Source organism: Myodes glareolus, chromosome 12 (assembly GCF_982192425.1).
Source record: "Myodes glareolus chromosome 12, mMyoGla1.1, whole genome shotgun sequence".
Classification (NCBI taxonomy): Eukaryota; Metazoa; Chordata; class Mammalia; order Rodentia; family Cricetidae; genus Myodes; species Myodes glareolus.
The window spans coordinates 67,521,082-67,540,219 of record NC_142037.1 but is presented as its reverse complement, the minus strand read 5'-3'; the positions used below and the strand labels follow the sequence as shown (position 1 = coordinate 67,540,219).

Below are 19,138 nucleotides of genomic sequence, written 5' to 3'. Positions count from 1 at the left end.
CTCGCTCAATAGACCAGGCTGGCCTTGAACTCAGAGACCCTCCTGCCTTTGCCTCCTGAGTGCAACTATCAAAGGCGTATGCCACCAAGGCCCAACTTTTACAGTTAAAATTTTTATTCAAATTTTTAGCTAGCCTTTTAAAAGTATTCCTTTATTCGATTTGCAAAGATTATTTTTGAAACCATTTTTTTCAAAGCAGTTTTAAGTTTCTAGGAATTTAGGAGGAGAGCACGCGGATTCCGCACACACCTGAGCTTCAGTGAGGTAGGGCTGGCTCTAACAACAAGAGAAGGCAAGCAGGTCTCCTGTCGCTGGAAGTCACGGAGGAACACTACTACACTCCTTCTCTCTTTTCCTTAGTTTCAGTAAAAATATATTAAATGAAAAATTTCCAGAAACAAACAATTTTTAAGTTTTTAACTGCTTATTTTTCTGAGTAACGTGTTGAAATCCTGCACCATTCTGGCCCCTCTCACCTGGAAAGTGTGCCCTTGCTGTACAAACTACCTGCCTGTTGACTGACTAACTGTTTCTGCAATCAGATTAATTGGCCTGGTGTTAGCAGACCCATCCATCCCCCCAAATCCAAGCAGCTCAGAGGGCTATGTGAAGAGAATCTCCAAAGAAGAAAAGAATCACCTATTCGACTACTTTGAAACCATCTTCTGAGATCTTAGCTAGATGTCTTGCAGTCCTTGATTAAGTAAGGTCAGCATTTATAATAAAAACTAGGCAAATGAAAAATAGCACACTGTTTCTCAAGGGAAAACAAAAGTTAAATTAGAAAAGTAGTATTGTTAAAGAAAAATTTTTGGCGCAGGAACAAAGACTATTGGCATTTCATGATTAATATTGCTGATGGCTTTAATCAAATATGTTATAAATCTATGATGAAGATAGAGACCTAAAAATCTTATTTTACCGTATCAGGAACCAGAGTAGGAAACCTCTGATATAGCATCTGAAGGCTTCTTTTCCTTCAAGACACCTGCTCTTTGATTTCTGCCTGCTTAGTGTCCCTCAGGTGACTGCTGGAGTCTCCCAACCCCATGAAGCTGCTTAGTGCTCCAAATCACTGGCTTTTACTCATCTTTTGACTCATGCTGCAAACAAGCATGTGTTTCAAAGGAAAAGGCAGCAGAAATCCCTCTGCTGGAGACCCTCAAAGTTCATAGGTTTGAGCCCTAACCCACAGTGTGAGTGTGTTTGGAGACCAGCTTTTAAGAGATAAGCAAGGTTAAATGGGGTCAGAAAGATGAAGCATTAGTTCCGTATGGTTAACGATCTCTCCTCTCTCTCATAGGATCCTTGGGTATTTGCCCAAAGGATTCCAAGTCAACATCACAGAGACACTTGCACATCCATGTTTACTGAAGCATTGTTTGCAATAGCTGAGACACAGGACCATTCTAGGTGTCCATTAACAGAGTAGTGTTGAGTCCCTGCATGGCCTCCGGGGACTTGGAACTGACTGGGCTAGTGGGGGAATAAAGAAAAGGCAGGCAGACAGACAGACAGATGCATGCACGTATGGACACATGCATGCACACACATATATACACACACATACACAGAGTGGGGTAGAGTTGGAATAGGTGGGACAAGTTGTATTGGGCGCTCTGATAGAGAAACCTCAACACTTCAGGAACTCAGTGTATTTATTATCTAGAGCTGAACAGAGAGGTATTATTGCATACAGCTTAAAAAGGAGGTGGAGTTTGCGGCATATAGCCGCATCAAAAACACAGTTTAGCTATCTTGGTAGGAATGTTTTCTGCAGGGGAGCAGTCTTCAGGTCTTAAAGAGCCACGGTACACATTTTCTGCACACATTATTAGCATCACCAGAAGGAAAGGGAAAACCTTTAGCATGCCTCTGAGTCTCCCAGTGGGGAGGCTTTTCCATGCCACGGTGGTCTGAGGCTCTGGGCTCCTTGTCATGGCTGTGCCTCTGCCAACAACACACACTCAGGGCTTCCTCTTTTTTCTGCAGAGCAAAGGTAGCACATATGAACAGTAGGATAATTTTCAGCCGCAAAGAAGAATGAAATGATAATGTTTACAGGAGAGTATATTCAACTGGAGATAATCACTTTAAGGGAATAGTGTCAGTCTCGGCTAGAGAGCACATGTCTTCTCTTATTTGTGGACTCTCAATTTTATATAGATCCACAAGATTGTGTAGGGTATCCACAACATGGAAGCAGAAGTGAGACAATCTAGGGAAATAAAAGAAAATAATAGGTTTGGAAACAGCAAAGAAAGGAAGGAGGGGGTAAGAAATATCCTCAAAATACATTATATGCTTCTATAAGAATGGTTTTATGAAATCTAGGCCCATATGCAATGGATATACGCCAAATAATATGTGTGAAAAAATATTTCATAAAGCCTTTTTTATGTAGGTTGATTGGGTTTGGAGAAATTGCTCAGTCTTTACGCATAATTAGTGTTCTTGTAGAGTACTTAAGTTTGTATCTGAAGACCCCAACCTTGGTCCCAGCTACCACATAGGGTGGCTTACAACCATTGGTAATTGAGGTCAGGGGATCCAAAGTCCCTGGTCACCATGGACACTTGCACTCACTTGCACATGCCCACATTCTCTCTCTCTCTCTCTCTCTCTCTGTCTCTGTCACACACACACACACACACACACACACACACACACACATGCACGCACACACACACACACAATTAAAAATAAAACTTAAAAATATATATATTGCCACAATGGTCCCTTTGACCACTGTCTTCTCTCCCCCTTGAAAATATCTCATTGTATCTTGTAACAAACGCCACCTCTCTTCTATAATACAGACGCCCTCCCAGTTTTCTCTCCCTCTTCCTGTCTCTTTCCTTTCTCCTGTATTGTCCACAATGATGTTGCTTAGCACACAAGTGAGTTTCTTCTGTTACTTCTTAACATTTTTCATGTGAACAACAAGCACATTGTTTTCAGTCTTTAGCTGGCTCATCAGATGCATTGATACCTACACATCACCTTTTAAACAGTGCTCCCATGACAATGTAACTAGAATTTTAACTATATGAGAAGACTTGGATTCTGTCTGTTTGTTTCTGATTTTATGGCATTATCATTAGAGAACATTGCATATAAGATATTCCACTTCAAAGAGTTGGAATCTTTTTGTGGCCAATATATAATTATTTTCTTGTAAATATTTTTGAATGCTCAATTATAATGAATTTAAAGTTACGTCAAAATAAAAAAACTTAAAAAAGAACTAAACCTTATCTTATATGCAAGCCATATGTAAAAGATCTGCACAATAGTGACGTCAGGCAACAATAGGCTTTAAATTTATGTGTAAGAGGAACATAAGCAAACTTTACTTAATATTGTGTAATATTGTGAGGATTTACAGGAGAATAAGGAAAGTGTAGATAAGAAACCATGGAGAACAAGTTCATAATTTTCGTATCAAGGAAAATGGTATTTGGGTACAACTCATAGTTCCTTGATGGCCCTAAAAGACAAAACATGCCATGGAATGAAATGCAGGACTCAGTATCCATGACAACAGTGTTACTGGAGACGGAGAAAGGATCTTAGGTGTGCAACAGACACTGAAGAAAGGAATTTGGGGTTGAATGCAGACTCTCGACAGACATTGAAGACAGGAATTTGGGGTTGAATACAGACTCTCGACAACTGCGGCATTATTTTGCTACTCCATGTTTGATTTCCTCACTGAGAAACAGGTGAGACAGTGGTAGGCTTCTGTGGTGAAGTGTCCATTTAAAATATTTTTGAAAATGCTAAGCTATATATATATATACATATATATACATATATATATATATTTTGCAAAATATAATAAAAATGAATTAATAAAAAATAAAAGTTTAAAAAGACAAACAAACCATAAGCCCAGGCCTATGGTTATTAGTGTGTGTGTGTGTGTGTGTGTGTGAGAGAGAGAGAGAGAGAGAGAGAGAGAGAGAGAGAGAGATCATGTGTGCATGCCCAGGCCCGCCATGACATTCATGAGGAGGCCAGAGGACAACTTGTGGGAGTCAGTTCTCTCCTGCCACTGATGGGTGGGTACTGGGTATTGAACTCAGGTCTTCAGATTTTGCAGAGAGTACCTTTACCTGTTGATCCATGTTATCAGTCCCTGACACTTCCTTAACGGGGACATCTCATTGTCATAGCCATCTCCGAGGCGGTCAGGCTGCCCATTTCAGTGTCTCTGCTGGGGATCAAGAAAATGGAATTTAAAAAAGGGCTTAAAATGTATCACATTGGGTTGTCCATGTGGCTATTTCTCAGAAAATTAGGAAACAGCCTTCCTCAAGACCCAGCAATACCACTTTTGGGTATATATCCAAAGGATGCTCAATTGTACCACAAGGACATGTGCTCAGTTATGTTAATAGCAGCTTGTTTGTCATAGCCAGAACCTGGAAACAACATAAATGCCCCTTGACCGAAGAATGGATAAGGAAAATGTGGTACATTTACACAATGGAGTGCTACACAGCAGAAAAAAATAATGACATCTTGAAATTCGCAGGCAAATGGATGGAACTAGAAAACATCATTTTGAGTGATGTAACCCAGATACAGAAAGACAATTATCACATGTCCTCACTCATAAGTGGTTTTTAAACATAAAGCAATGAAAACCAGCCCAAAAATCACAATTCCAGAGAACCTAGACAGCAATGAGGACTCTAAGAGAGACTTACATAGATCTAATCTACATGGGAAGTAGAAAAAAGACAAGATCTCCTGAGTAAATTGGGAGCATGGGGACCTTGGGAGCGGATTGAAGGGGAGGGAAGAGGTATGGAGGGGAACAGAGAAGAGCTCATTAAAAATCAATAAAAAATGTATCACGTTGGCCTCAAATGCTGAACTAATTTTTTTTTCGTTTTAAAAAAAAATCAGGTATGGTTTGTATTGAAATGTGATCTATATCTACAAGGCAACATGGCCTGTCAGTAGGCATAATGGATGCTGGGCCTGTCACTGTGCCTGTGGGCTGTGACTTTCTCATCTTTTTCTGAGTGTTCAAGTTTGCTTTTGTTGTCATGGGGTGAGAAAAAAAAAGTTGTGTGTCTTAGTTAATGATTTTTAAAATTTCTATTGAAATTTTAAACACTGTTAAAAATAAGACATAGCAATCTATCCCCATTCCAAATGGAATGTCTTACACTCTCATGTAACGTTTTCAAACCACACTTGGTGGAAGGGCTGGAAACAAGAGGCTTGGTTGTAACGATAACAAATATGTTCATGGTCCTTCATTTAACCTCTTGTTTGCTTTGTAGTCTATTGATCAATATTGACACATATTGAACACAACACCATCAAAAACCTTTAAACTGCAACCTAACTATGTGAAGGCAAAGCTGCTTCTGTCTTAGTTGATTTGAGGCCTTTGAGAGAGCCGCTGACTGTGAGCTTCTGAAACTGTGATTGAAACATGATGTCCGAGGAACAGATTTTGCTCACGTACATTATGAGACGCCTTGACATCTCACAATGGGTGTCTTAGTTAAGGACCTAAAATGCCATAGGTTTCCTAAATGTATTTGATGCTAAGGGTTTCTTTTCTGAGTACTTTTTGAATTTTACAATAGTTTCACTGACATAGAATTAGAAGTTGCATCAACACTGCTGGATTTCCCAATCTCTCTCATTTCTATGTTTTGATTTTTAATGGACAACTGCTATTTATACATATGTGATCCACTCTTACGTTTTGATCTGTTCATGTGTTCTAGACAGAGTCATTTAGGTCAGGGTGCTTATTGCCTCCGTGTTTTACCTTTTGTGGTTAGGAGGATAAAGCCCCATCCTCCCAGCAGCTTTGAAATGAATAGTGAACCCACATATACTGTGACCTGTAGCCATCGTGCGTGCAGTGGCACAGAGTACTAAAACTTGTTCTTCCAGCGTAACTGGAACGTTGCATCCTGAGATCAGCATCTTCCCTTCTCTGTGGTCCTCCCCTTCCTTAGCAGTCCCTGGGAAGCATCTCTTGGCTGTTTCTACCTGGAAAACCTCTGTGGATTCCATGTATGGGGCTGGGAAGCGTTTCTTTCTGTAACTGGCGTATTTCACTTTTCATAACGCTGTCTCCGAAATTACAGAATTTACTTCTCTTCCCATGTTTATGTAACTGCACTGTGCTTTTTAAAACATATTCTGTAGTTGATTCCATATTGTCGCTGTTATAAATGACGCTGAAAACTGAATAGCCCCATGCAGAAGATTAGAATTGAACCATTTTCTAATAACACATACAAAATCGTTTCAAAATGAATTAGCAACTTAGATGAAAGACACTAGGCTATGCAAATACTAGAACAAATGAACAAACAAATAAACAAACCCTAGGATGAAAGCTTTATGGTATTAGTCTGGGCCGTATTTTATTATTATTTATTTTGTTATCTTGTGTGACCCCAGAAGCAGCAGAAGCAGAGACAGATGGATGAGGGTCACCACAGACCAAAGGCTCTCACATCCAAGGAGACAGAGTGAGAGACAGCCCACGGACTAGCAACTTTCCAAATGGTACATTTGACAGGGAGCCAGTACCCAAACTCAAGAACGAAAACAAGGGACCTTGACTGTGTATCAAGTTCAGACTAGCCTGTGCTACATGAGACCATGTCTCAAGAGACAGAAGGGAGAGGGAGAGGGAGAGGGAGAGAGAGAGAGAGAGAAAGAGAGAGTGAGCGAGCCAGCATTGACAGATACTGACAGATAAATGGGCGTGCACAATGTCTATTAATCATTAGGAAAATGCAAATTCAATTAAAGCCAAAATAAGCCATCACACTGCTCCAGTAGCCATAATTACTGACAAGATAAATAAATATTGGTGAGGATGAAGGAAAGGGAACCCTGATGGCATCCAGTCTGCAGGTATATAAATTACTATAGATATTTTGGAAATAGTATAGTTGTTTCTGAAAAAGTTAAAACAGAAGCTGAGCATGTTGGTGCATGCTGGAAATCCCAGCCTTTGGGGAGTGGAGGCAGTCTCAGTAACCCCATAACCCCATCTTCAAACAAACAAGAAAAAGAAGTAAAGTTCTAAAAGGATGACTGTACGACCTAACAGTCCCACTTCTCAGTATCCATCCAGAGGAATAAACGGTATGTCAGAGAGATACTAACCACTGTTCTCATCAGCATTAGTTCTAATGCCCCTGAAATGGAAGCAGCCCAAATGTATACCAGTTGGCAAATAGATGAATGGAGAAAGATACATATAGTCAATGTGTTCATTTTGTTTCATACTGGTTTGTACTTATGACTTGTTCAAAATAAATACCACCTATATACAGTATCTACGCAACAATTAAACAACTGAAAAATTTTAAGTTTCTAAACAATTTTTATGAATTGTTTGAAATGAAATTGCTTTAAAAACATTTAGCATGAAAAGTTTGGTGTGCTCTGATAGTGTATGACATGCAGTCGAAAGGCACATTAGTGCGTACTTGGAAAACATCTTGCCTACTAATTAAAGAACTAAGTGCTGTGCATTTACAACTGCAACCTTCTTTTTTTTTAAAGTTGAAATATGCTCAAAGTAACTGCAAAAGTTTTCTGACAGGTTGACATATAAGAAGAGACAGGAAGATAAAACAAAAAGATGATGTTCATGGATTACAAAAATCAGTTTATATTTTAAAATCGTATTTGAGATGAAGAAGAAATATATAATAAATGACTGAATTTTATTGGGGAAAAAGCCAAGCAATCATTTGAAATCATAAGCGTCTTCTTGACTCAGAAAGCACATAATTTATGAATGACTTAGTGGAGGGAAAGGCGCCCTTGCCTGTTTGGCTTGCCCCCCAGGTGGTGATAAAAGCCGTGCGAAGCAAAGAGAAGCCAAAAAGACAGATGTAAGCAGGATACAGAGTTCTTTTCTGAGGACTCTGGTAGTGAGCTTTGATTTTTTTGGAAATAAGTTGACCCAAGTTAAAGGACACTCCATACTCTGGGTCACCTGAGTGAATACAGTGCTCTTCCCGAGTCTGACATCTTGGGGACCACTACTTTCTTCTTTCTCTCTCCGAATCCTTCTGCCAGATATTGCAAAGTCAGCCTGGGGCGCTTATTTTCTCTTCTGCCATCTTCGACTTGCCAAGCTTCAATTTTGATGATCTGTCGTAATTATAAGGATGGTGGAGCAGGAAGGGCTACTCATAAGCGATGTTGAAAACTCTTCGCCCTGGAATTATATTGCATATTTAATTTTTTGCTTACAGACATGAAAATTGATCCTGCCAAAGAATTACACATCTAATTGTCACATCACAAACGAATGCTAGAGTTTCACATTAATTTATCGGATGCAAAGACACATTCTTTGGCAAGACGTTATTTACAAATGGGAGAAGGTTTTGCTGATTTGTAGTCTCAAAGTTGAACATCATTTTGAAAAAATAACAAAACCTTCTTAGAGAAAAGCAAGGTGTTAATTTTGTTTTACTTTGCTATTTCAATGGGCGTGGATCTTGTGTTTGCTCTGTTTCTTTGTCCTTGCAAGACTGAAGGTTGGATTTGGAGCCTCATTCAGGCTAGGCGGGTACTCCACCACTGAAATACACCAGTAGCTTTCATGTTTTGTTTTTAATGCAGAAGATGCACTGATGTTCTGTTTTGTTAGTGATAAATCCGATATATAAATTGTGACCTTAATAAAATTTTACTTTATTTGCATTAGAAAAGACTCTTTTAGAGACATTTGGGTTTATGAAAAAATCATAATGTTAGTACAAAAGACTCCCCCCACCTCAGTTTCCCCCAGCATTAATATCTTGCATTAGGTTAACACATTTATTGTTATTAATGGGCCAACATTGAGGTTGGGAGGTGGCTCAGTGGATCAGGTGCTGGATCCCCAGTGGTCCATGTGCAACTGTAATTTCAGGGCTGAGTGCAGACCGTGTTTGTCTTTCTGGGTCTGGGTTACCTTACTCAGGATACTTTTTTTTTTCTAGGTCCATCCATTTGCCTGCAAATTTCAAGATGTAATTGTTTTTTTTTTAACCACTGAGTAATATTCCACTGTGTAAATGTATCATATTTTCTTTATACATTCTTGGGTGAGGGCCATATAGGTTGTGTCCAGGTTCTGGCTATCACAAACATGGTATGTACTCACTCATAAGTGAGTATCAGACATAAAGCAAAGGATAACCAGGCTATAATCCACAACCCCTGAGAAGCTAGGCAACAAGGAGGACCCTAAGAAGGTCACCCTAAGAGGAAAAGGAAATAGTTAAGATCTCCTAGGTAAGCTGTGGTGGGTGGGGGGCGCGTAGAAGGGAGAGACGATAGGGCTTGAGAAAATGAAGAATCGAGTTGGGAGAGGGATGGAGAGGGAGAGCAATGAAAGAGCTATCTTGATAGAGGGAGTCATTATGTGGTTAGGGAGAAACCTGGTGCTAGAGAAATTCCCAGGAATCCCCAAGGATGACCCCAGTTAAAAGTCCTAGACATAATGAGAGGGTGTCTGATAAGGCCTTCCCCTATAATCAGATTAGTGACTACCCTAACTGTCGTCATAGAACCTTAATCTAGTAACTGATGGAAGCAGATCCAGAGATCCACAGAGCCGAGCACTGGGCTGAGCTCCTGGAGTTCAGCTGAAGAGAGGGAGGAGGGATCATATGAGCAAGGGGGGGGGAAATCAAGATCATGATTGGGAAAACCAGCCACAAAGACAGCTGACCCAATCTAGTGGGAGCTCAGGAACTGTGCACTGACAACTGGGGAACCTGCATGGGACTAACTAGGCCCTCTGAGTGTGGATAACAGCTATGTGACTTGATCTGTTGGGTGGGCCCTGGGTTGGAAATGGGACCAGGAATTATCTTGAGTGCATGAACTGTGCATGCGCCACACACACATTACCGGCGTGGCCAGAACCAACAAAGGAACCCCCAAGGGAAGGCACAGAGTAACAGGAAGAGATTCTGTGCTTGAAGTGAGAGGCTCCGTTTGGAAGACAGCTGACAGTTTCTTACAACATTAAACATACTCAGACCATACAATTCCTTAGCTGTACTCCTTGGTATTTACCCAACTCAATTAGGAAGTTATTCTTATGTTAAAACTTTTCTGTTGAAAAAGTCAGTAGAGTCTTTATTGCTTCTGGGGTGTAGGGCTCAGGAGCTCTTGGCGGGACAGGTCCGTTTCCTCTTCTCCACCACAGGCTTCTGGCTTCATAGGATGGCACTGGCCCTGCGGATGGCCGCCACGTGCAGATGGGGCGGGTACTTGTTCTTTTGGATCATGTGCCTGATGCTGCTCAGTGTGGCTCGTGCATTTTTGTTGATGGTGGTCCTTACGTAAGAAGTAGCTAGTTTGCGCTGACCGGATCTGCGTTTCATGACCACCACGACCCCTTTGCCGTCGGCCGCGGGCTCCACTCCCACTGTCTTGCGGTGAATCAGCCCGTTGTAGCGGAAGGAGTTGCAGGCTTTCAGATTATTGGGTTCGGTCTGCTTACTCCTCTTGATCAGGAAACTGGAGCAGTTCCGAACGACCAACCATTGCAGATGCGAAGACATGGCGGCGCCTCCTCTCCTATGGCAGACGGAGACGGAAAGAGCTCTTATGTTAAAACTTGCACACAGACAGTGATAGTAGTTTTGTGTATAATTGCCAAACTCGTCCTTCAGAACGTGAGCAGACAAATAAACCTCGATCAAATCAGAAAATGGAATATTATCCAATGCTTAAAAAAAAAATGAAAGGAACCAAAATGAAAGTCACAAAAAGAAAAGGGGAGGCCCTCAAATATGTACGCCTAAACAAAAGGAGCCAGTCTGTAAACCTGTGTATTGTGTGATTCTGCCTATTCTGAAAAAGATAAAGCATGGAGATTACAAAGGAAGTCCTTGGTTACCTAAGATGAGAGTGTACAGAGATCGAATACAGATCACAGAGGGGTTTTGGATGATGAAGCTAGGAGTGATGGATACTTGCCAGTACACATCTGTCTTAACCTACAGAGTAAACCAGCTGAAAGGGAACCCTGGTGTTGGCAGGTACCTTTGAGTGTTGATGATATGTCATTGTAGACTCATCAGAGGAAGGAAGTGTACTCCCCTGATGTTAGACATTTTTGTATTTGGGTTGTATAGGCATGTCATATGTGGGAATCTGTACTTAGAGTTTCATATGCAGAGAACTTAGAACTGCTATAAAATGCGTTGGAAGAAAAAAAAATCCCCTGAAAGATTCAAAACTCAAGACGAAAATGAAACAAAACTGACACTTTGATTTATTACAGATATTTGCTATAAGTGTGAGGCTTATGAAAGCCTGGGTTTAGAAGCTCTCTATAGATTACAAACGATAGCATGATATTCTTTTTCAGTTCCATCAAAGAATCTGATAGTCAAGTTTTGGTTGAGGAAAGAGATTATTTTATCTGCAGATGTATTTTGTGTAGTGCTGAATAGGAAGACCCCAGTACGGCAACTGGAAGGATGAGTGTTCAAGCCTTGGGTAGCCAGGTGAAGTCACTGGGGATCCTACTCACTGGAAGTGTTGGCTAGGTCACTATGGAGAGGTTCTGTAGTCAGATGGCCCTGTTTTCGTCTTTTCTTTCCCCTCACTAAACCTGTAACAAATTCTTAAACTTCACTTCACATGTGCTTATAAGAGATGGATGATTCCTCTGGGCTGGTCATTCTGAGCGATTAACCTGGTAGCCTCTCTGAATGGACAAACATGGAGACAGTCACCCCGTGATGCATCAGTTCTTGGGAAACTAAGTTAAAATAATGTCTGATGAAAACAATATTCTATGTGATGCACTTCTAAACGCATTTATTTGAGGGAACTATGCTTTGAAACCAGAAAAATATTGATTTCTCTGGTGGTGAGAGATTGTTTTTATAAAGGTTAAGTGTCCAATCTTGAAGAATTCGAAAGTTGGAGGGCAAGAATTCCTAAACTAACCCCAAAACACACCATAGTGCGCTTGAAAACCAGATATATAGGTCTTTGCCAGTGAGATGTTTGATAAAGGTCAGACAAGACACACATCTTATGATCAAAACAAGACTGAAAGTGAAATTTGCCTCAAATTTGTGACCTTATAGGGATTAGACATTTCAAACTGTGAGATCACTTGTGACAAATTATTTGGTTTGTGTGAATATCAAAATAATGTATCTTTACATTGCATATTCTGATTGTTTTCCATTGTCGAGCTACTGTGTTTCTTTATTCTAAATATGGATTCCTTTTCCTGAAAGGGTAATTTAGATTTATTTTCAAATGGTCTCAGCTGTTTGTTTTTTTTTGTTTTTTTTTTTAAAAAAAAAAAAGCAAAACAAAACCCTCCAAACCTTCTCCTGCCAGTTTGGCTTCATATTCTGCTTAATACAATCTTACTGTCAACGGCCCCATCACCAGTTCATCATCCTTTCAATAATGCAGTGTAAGTGGCTGAACCCCTGGAGCTGATTGCATCACAAAGGGATTAGCCCGGTCCCATCCTAAGAATTAAATCTGTAGACAAAGGGCAGACAGCTGGGCCTCTGCATCTATTTGATACCAGTTATTAGCTACATGCATTAGGTCAGTCTGCTCTCCCCGTCCAGAATGATGAGTGTTCTAGCTGCAGCCTCAAGACCCTGTTCCTAAAATATCAACATTCTTCCGCGAGCTTTAAGTACTCTGCACCATGGTTAATAGCAAGTGAGGGCATAGAGGGACACTTAGAGCAGCTGGTGTGTGTGTGTGTACACATGCACGCACGCATTCTGGAGGCTGGTTGTTTGGGAGTCTGGAGACTGTAGCACTGAGAGGGTTCTTGGCAAAGACCCTGAAGTGTCTGAAATCACTTAATGCTGATGCCTTCCCTCCCCTGAGTTCCTCGAAAGGGCTTCTTCCTTTTCTGCCAATTTCATTGCCTGTGAAAGAATTGAGTCTAGAATCTGAACCGCAGCAAATGATATCACATTTTTTACTTCTACTTCCTGATTGGTTATCTTTTAGGCTACTGAAGAAAAACCCATCTCTGGATGTGTGTTTGCTTTTGGAGATACAATACCTGAGGAGAAAGTTTCAGATAGTTCACCTTTATTCTAGGTTTACTACTTATATGTGATTTACATATTTGCAGGCAGGCTGGTATTAGGAGGCATTTTGTTACCATCCATGATTAGAGTCTGAAGTTTAGATGTTCTGTCCACTGTCAGTCTCATGCCTTCCCAAGATGCTGCACAAATGTGTTTCTGTTGTCTTCTGCTGTGGTACTTCCTGTGAAACTCCTTGTCAAGTGGAATTATATATTTATAAATAGGCTTTGTTTGAAATGCCTTTCCCCAGTACCATGGTTTGATGGTGCCTGTAATGTGCCTGGGAGCCAGACACGAATCTCATTTCCATTGAAATTTGTTTCAGCCCTGGGTTCAGGATGTTACCCAGTTTGACTTTAACACAATCATTCAAAATAGCCTCATCCTAGAAACCAGGACCTGATGGATATTGGGAGAGAGATAAACTAAATTATATTAGAACAATAATGATGTGAGCAGATAATTAGCTTAAGACTTCTGGGGTGAATTTACATAGTCTAAGGAAACAGGTTTAGATATAAGCTGAGCGCAGTCCTTGTATCACTGGTAAGTAAAGAAATCGGTGTTGAATGTGTGAGGCCAGAGTGACGTCTCCAGAGTCTGAAAATCGACCAGATGCTTAGGCAGTCCTAAAATAACTTCATGTCTGTGTCAAAAAGGGGGCACTGATTACTTCATTTGGATTTTCTCAGAATTTCACCAGCTCAGACCACGAACAGGAGAATGAGAAATTCTCCTTCAATGGATGGAAGATGTTAAATTTTATTTATGACTATGAGGTCCAAGACATGCTGCGAAAGAAATACAAGCGGTGCATCGAACTGGCAACAACCTCTTCCCAATAACCTCCAGTGCAGTTTGTTTGCTGTTTCCCAGAATTCCTTTACTGTGTCTGGTGTGTAAGGGATGGTCCTCAATTAGTTGTGCTATGCTTCCTCTTGCTTGGTAAGCATTTTTGGTCAAACAAGGAATGGCAGAGTCCCACAATTAGATCAAAAGATCAATCCTAATGTACCATTTTCTCCTCACCCTCCTGCTGTAATAAAGTGGCTGCAGTTCTCCAGGGGACAACTCAAAATCCTAGGACTGATATTTCTAAATTAGCTGACTCTCTGACCTTGCTGGTAATTGCGTTAGTTTATCAATGTTCAACACAATTTATTACTCTCCAATATGTACCAAAGTGTTTGTCTCTCAACACTAACAATATTAAAAAGTCTAAACTATCTATTGCAGCACAAAGAGGCATCCTTTCATTAGGGAAAACATAAACGAGTGGGAAATGGCACATGACCTGTCTTTGCACAGAAGCGGGGTGACCGGAGACAGAGGACAGCCGTCGCCTGCTTTAATTTAGTGACGCTATGTTACCAAAATCTGAAAAAAAGAGAAATTAAGGGTTGTTTCTGTTGGTGTGTGTGAATATAATATACATGCTATAGCCATGGCCTCATTTCAAGATAAATGCATGGCACCTATAAAACCTTACCAAAGCGTTGGAAGGCAACAGCTGTGGTAGCAGCTCACTTTGACTTTCAGCATCAAACACTTTGAGGGGGAAAAGACATTAAGATCATGAGTCCGGTTTTGGGATGTAGAAAATTAGCATCCCTCTTGCTGCCTCATTGTGGACATTTTTATCTCGTTTTTTAAGCTTTGTGTGAACAATCTGCAACGGAACTCAGTTTTTATTAGATGAAGTAAAGGCAATGCGACATTGAAGTTTTGTAACATACATGTCTGTTTTTAACCCAGTTTGGGCAAGGAATGTGGCCTGAGTGCTACTGAGAGCCACTGGCACCTGGGCCCATGTGAGCCAGTGATCCAGTTTTAAATAATGGGCTGGCTTTAACCGACTCTCCCCTCCCCTTGGTACTGGGATGTTTTGTTTCCTCACGGATGGTAGAGCAGCTAGGCGGAGTTTGGTCCACCCCCATCCACACTCTCATTACGCAGCAGTCCTGTGATCTCTCTTCAGTTATGAGAAAGGAGCTTCAGGGGCAGCTCAGACTCAAGTAACATGGTTCCTGAGACTTACAAGCCATTTGCTATCTTCATCCTAAAATATTGCTTTTTTTTAGAATGACAGATCATTTAATTTCTTATTATTGTCATTACTTTATTAGCAATCAGAAGGCTAATAGTCTTTCAGAGGCAGATATATTTTAATTTACTTTATTTACTTTAATTTACTTTTTAATTTACTTTATTTTATTGGTAGCTCATTTCAGTGCAAACAATAAAATTTCTTCAGTAAGGAAATGATCGTATTTCAGCGTAGAACTCTTTGAAACCATTTTTGGAAAACATTGTTCTAAATGCACAACAAAGTCATCAAAATCCTTCAGCTTTTGGAAGCTTCCAACTTCTTTTTTTTATATTGAAAATTGATTTCTTGTTTTATGCAATGTATTCAGATTAGACTCTCCCTTCCCTTAACTCTTCCCATATTGTCTCTACTTCCCCGTCCACCCAAATCTACACCCTTTCTTTCTTTCTCGTTAGAATACAGAATGCCATCTAATAATAAATCAACAAGTAAAAAACAGAATTAGACAAAACAAACAAGCAAATATAAGAAAAAGAGCCAAAGAAAAAGTACAGAAAACATATATAGATGCAGAAACATACATGTTCACACATACAGAAACCCCGTTAAAAACACAAAAACACATAACCATACTGATGAATATTTTGCATATCACCATAGAACCTTCATTTGGCGATGGATGGAGATAGAGACGGAGACACATATTGGAACACTGGACTTAACTCCCTAGGTCCAAATGAGAAGCAGAAGGAGGGAAAACGTGAGCAAGATAGGCAGGACCAGAGGAAACCTTCATCCGACGATGGATGGCGGTACAGACAGAGACCCACATTGGAGCACCGGACTGAGCCACCCAAGGTCCAAATGAGAAGCAGAAGGAGGCAGAACATGAAAAAGGAAATCAGGACCGCGACACCCACTGATATAAGGGGACTGATCGAATGAGAGCTCACCAAGGCCAGCTGAACTGGGACTGAACGAGCATGTGATCAAACCAGATTCTCTGAATGTGGCTCACATGGGGGCTGACTGAGAAGCCATTGACAATGGCACTGGGTCTTGTTTCGTCTGCATGTACTGGCTATTTGGGAATCCTAGTCTGTTTGGATGCTCACCTTCCGGGGCCTGGAGGGAAGGGGGAGGAACTTGAACTTCCCACAGGGCAGGAAACCCTGACTGCTCTTTGGACTGGATAGGGAGGAGAAGAGGGAGTGGGGGGGGGGGAGGAAGTGAGGGGAATGGAAGGGTATGGGGAGGAGGGGAGGAAGTGGAAATTTTTATAAACAAACAACTAAAAAAAAAAACTAAAAAAACCCCACAAAAACAGAAACCGTAATATAAACACAAAGGACCTTTAAAGTGGGAGGGGGTTAAAGCCCTGACAAAGCATTATGAGACAAAAAGCCTCCAAAACTGCCATTGAGTTCTTTGTGTTTTGGCTACCTACTGCTAGGCCTAGGACCTGCCTTTAAGAATACTTTGTATGACCAGTGAGACTCTGTTGAAGAACACTAATTTCTCATTTGCAAGGGGTTATCAATAGCCTCCAACTTCTTAATTCCAGTCCAGGGTCTCATTGTTATTTAAGGTACATTAACATTGCCAACTCAAGTGAAGAGACCTCGAAGTCTGCCCACTTTATGTGTTATTCAACCTAAAGGACACATGTGAATGACTACACTGGACTTAGATTGAACTTTCTGTATATTTCAAATGTCATTTGAAATAGTTATTGTTATGCATGTGGTGTGAATGCACACATGTAGAACTGAAAAGATAGCTTTCCAGACTTGATTTTCCTGCCATGGGTTCCAGGGATGGAAGTGACGTCATCAGGCTTTCAAGGCAAGCTCTTTGGTTCATGGAGTCATCCCTCTGGCTCTTAGATTAAACTTCTTGAGCCCTTTACCTTTCGTATCACCCATTTTACACACTCATTGTATCCTCTCAGTGAAATGCTGAAAATGAAACTTTCCCCAGATTTGGATTCTTACTCAGATGCTTCAGTCAGCCTTCCATCATTTTGTTTCCTTCTTGATTTCAAAAATAATAATTTGTTTATTATAAAGTGTACGTCTATGCGTGCACTGTAGCCTGAGAGTGGAGACCAAGGACAACATGCCAGAATCTGTTCTTTCCTTCCACCATGTGGGCTCCAGGGATCAAACAGATCCTCAAGCTCCGTAGGAAGAGCCTTACTTGCTGGGTCATCTCACGAGTCCCTCATTTGGCTTTCAATAAATAATCATAGTATTTTCATTCAGAAGATAACAAGGGACCTAATTATGAACAATAAAATGATTGTATTTTTTACAATAAGAATAATTTTATACATATGAAAAGCCTTTGTCAAGCTGTTCAGTTTTCTATAAAAAGTACCTTAGATTGATTAATTTGTAAACAGAAAGTTTTCTTACAGTTCTAGAGACTGAGAAGACCAAAGTCAGGGAGCTGCTAGCTCTATTGCCTAGTGAGAGACACCATGATGGTGGCGGTTTCTAAAGTGCCCTCATATGTGGAAAGGTATATGAGCTCCCCAGAGGCTCTTTGATTCTTTACAAGGAGGAAGATCCCACCCACAAGGGAGGAGCATATGATCATGCTGTCTTGGTTTCCCATCTCTTACTACCACTGTCTTGGCAACGAGGCTTCAGCATGTGAGTTTTAAGGGGTACACACATGCAGACCACAGCAACAGTGTAGGAAAAAAGGTGATTAAAAAAAACTACTGGTTGCAGCTATGTGCCCCCAGAACCTGAATACCCTACTTGTTCCCCTAAAACTGTTTCATTTCGTAAAGGTGCTGTACTTGGTACAGAAGAGATGGGGATAATAGCATAAAAACTACAAGATACGAAGCAAAGAAAACCAGCCTACAAACCACAATCCCAGAGAACTTAGACAGCAATGAGGACACTAAGAGATCCTTACATAGATCTAATCTACATGGGAGGTAGAAAAAGACAAGATCTCCTGAGTAAATTGGGAGCAAGGGGACCTTAGGGGAAGGATGAAGAGGGGAGGAGAGAGGCAAGGAGGGAGCAGAGAAAAATGTAGAGCTCAATAAAAATCAATAAAAAAACCCCTGCAAGATACGATGGGCCCCCTTTATAGAATGCCCTACATAGAAGCAGAGTGCACAAGGTGCTGCAGAAACACACGAGAGCTCTCAAGTCTGTCACGGGGAGAAGAGGCCACGTGTGCAATGATAAGCTAAAGGGAGACTCTCTCATCTCAGTGGAATTCCCACTTCACCACCCTGCCCACACATCTCCTCCCTCTCCTTTCTTTTTCACTTTGCTCGTTTAAAACATATATGTGACATGACATGGGCATGTATGCCTTTGATCTCAGCACTCGGGCAGATCGCTGAGTCTGAGGTCAGCCTGATCTATGTAGTGAGCTCCAGGTCATCCGAGGCTGCGTAGTGAGAGCGTGGCTCAAGCCAAACAAATACATAAGTGCATAGATAAATGAAGATATGTAATGTGAATGTCCAAAAGAAATGGTCTCCAGAAGCAAAGGAGACTAATGGGAGTGGGGAGACACGGGAAAGTGGGAGATAAGAGTGTCAAGGGAAGCCTCTCAGTGTATGCTTGTACCATATTCTTCTGCAGCACACTACCGTGCAGAACGAATAGATACCATACAAACTAAAACTAAAAATTTAACACGTGGGTACTATATTTAATCAGTTCCCTCTGTACTCTCCTTCCTCCAACTCCTTCCATGCCTCCCTCCATTCCTTTTCAAATTCACTCAGGCAAATGCATAAATACAACATGCTGAGTCCGTTTAGTGTTGCTCATAGGCATATGTTTTAGGGTGACTGCTTGGTATTGGATAACTAATCGGGGGCTCATCTGTGGGGAACATTGATTCTTTCTCTCTCAGCACTCACTAATTGACTACATCTCTTCATTAAGGGGTGGGGTCTAAAACTTTTCAATTAAAAACTCAAAATTTAAAGTATTTAGAAGTAATGTCT

The 19,138-nt window shown here is 40.9% G+C and overlaps 1 pseudogene; it reads right to left on the bottom strand.

Moving 5' to 3' along the window:
- Window positions 1–10,133: 10,133 nt before the first annotated feature.
- On the bottom strand, window positions 10,134–10,591 carry LOC125392202 (large ribosomal subunit protein eL28 pseudogene; annotated as a pseudogene).
- Between the last annotated feature and the right edge of the window lie 8,547 nt (window positions 10,592–19,138).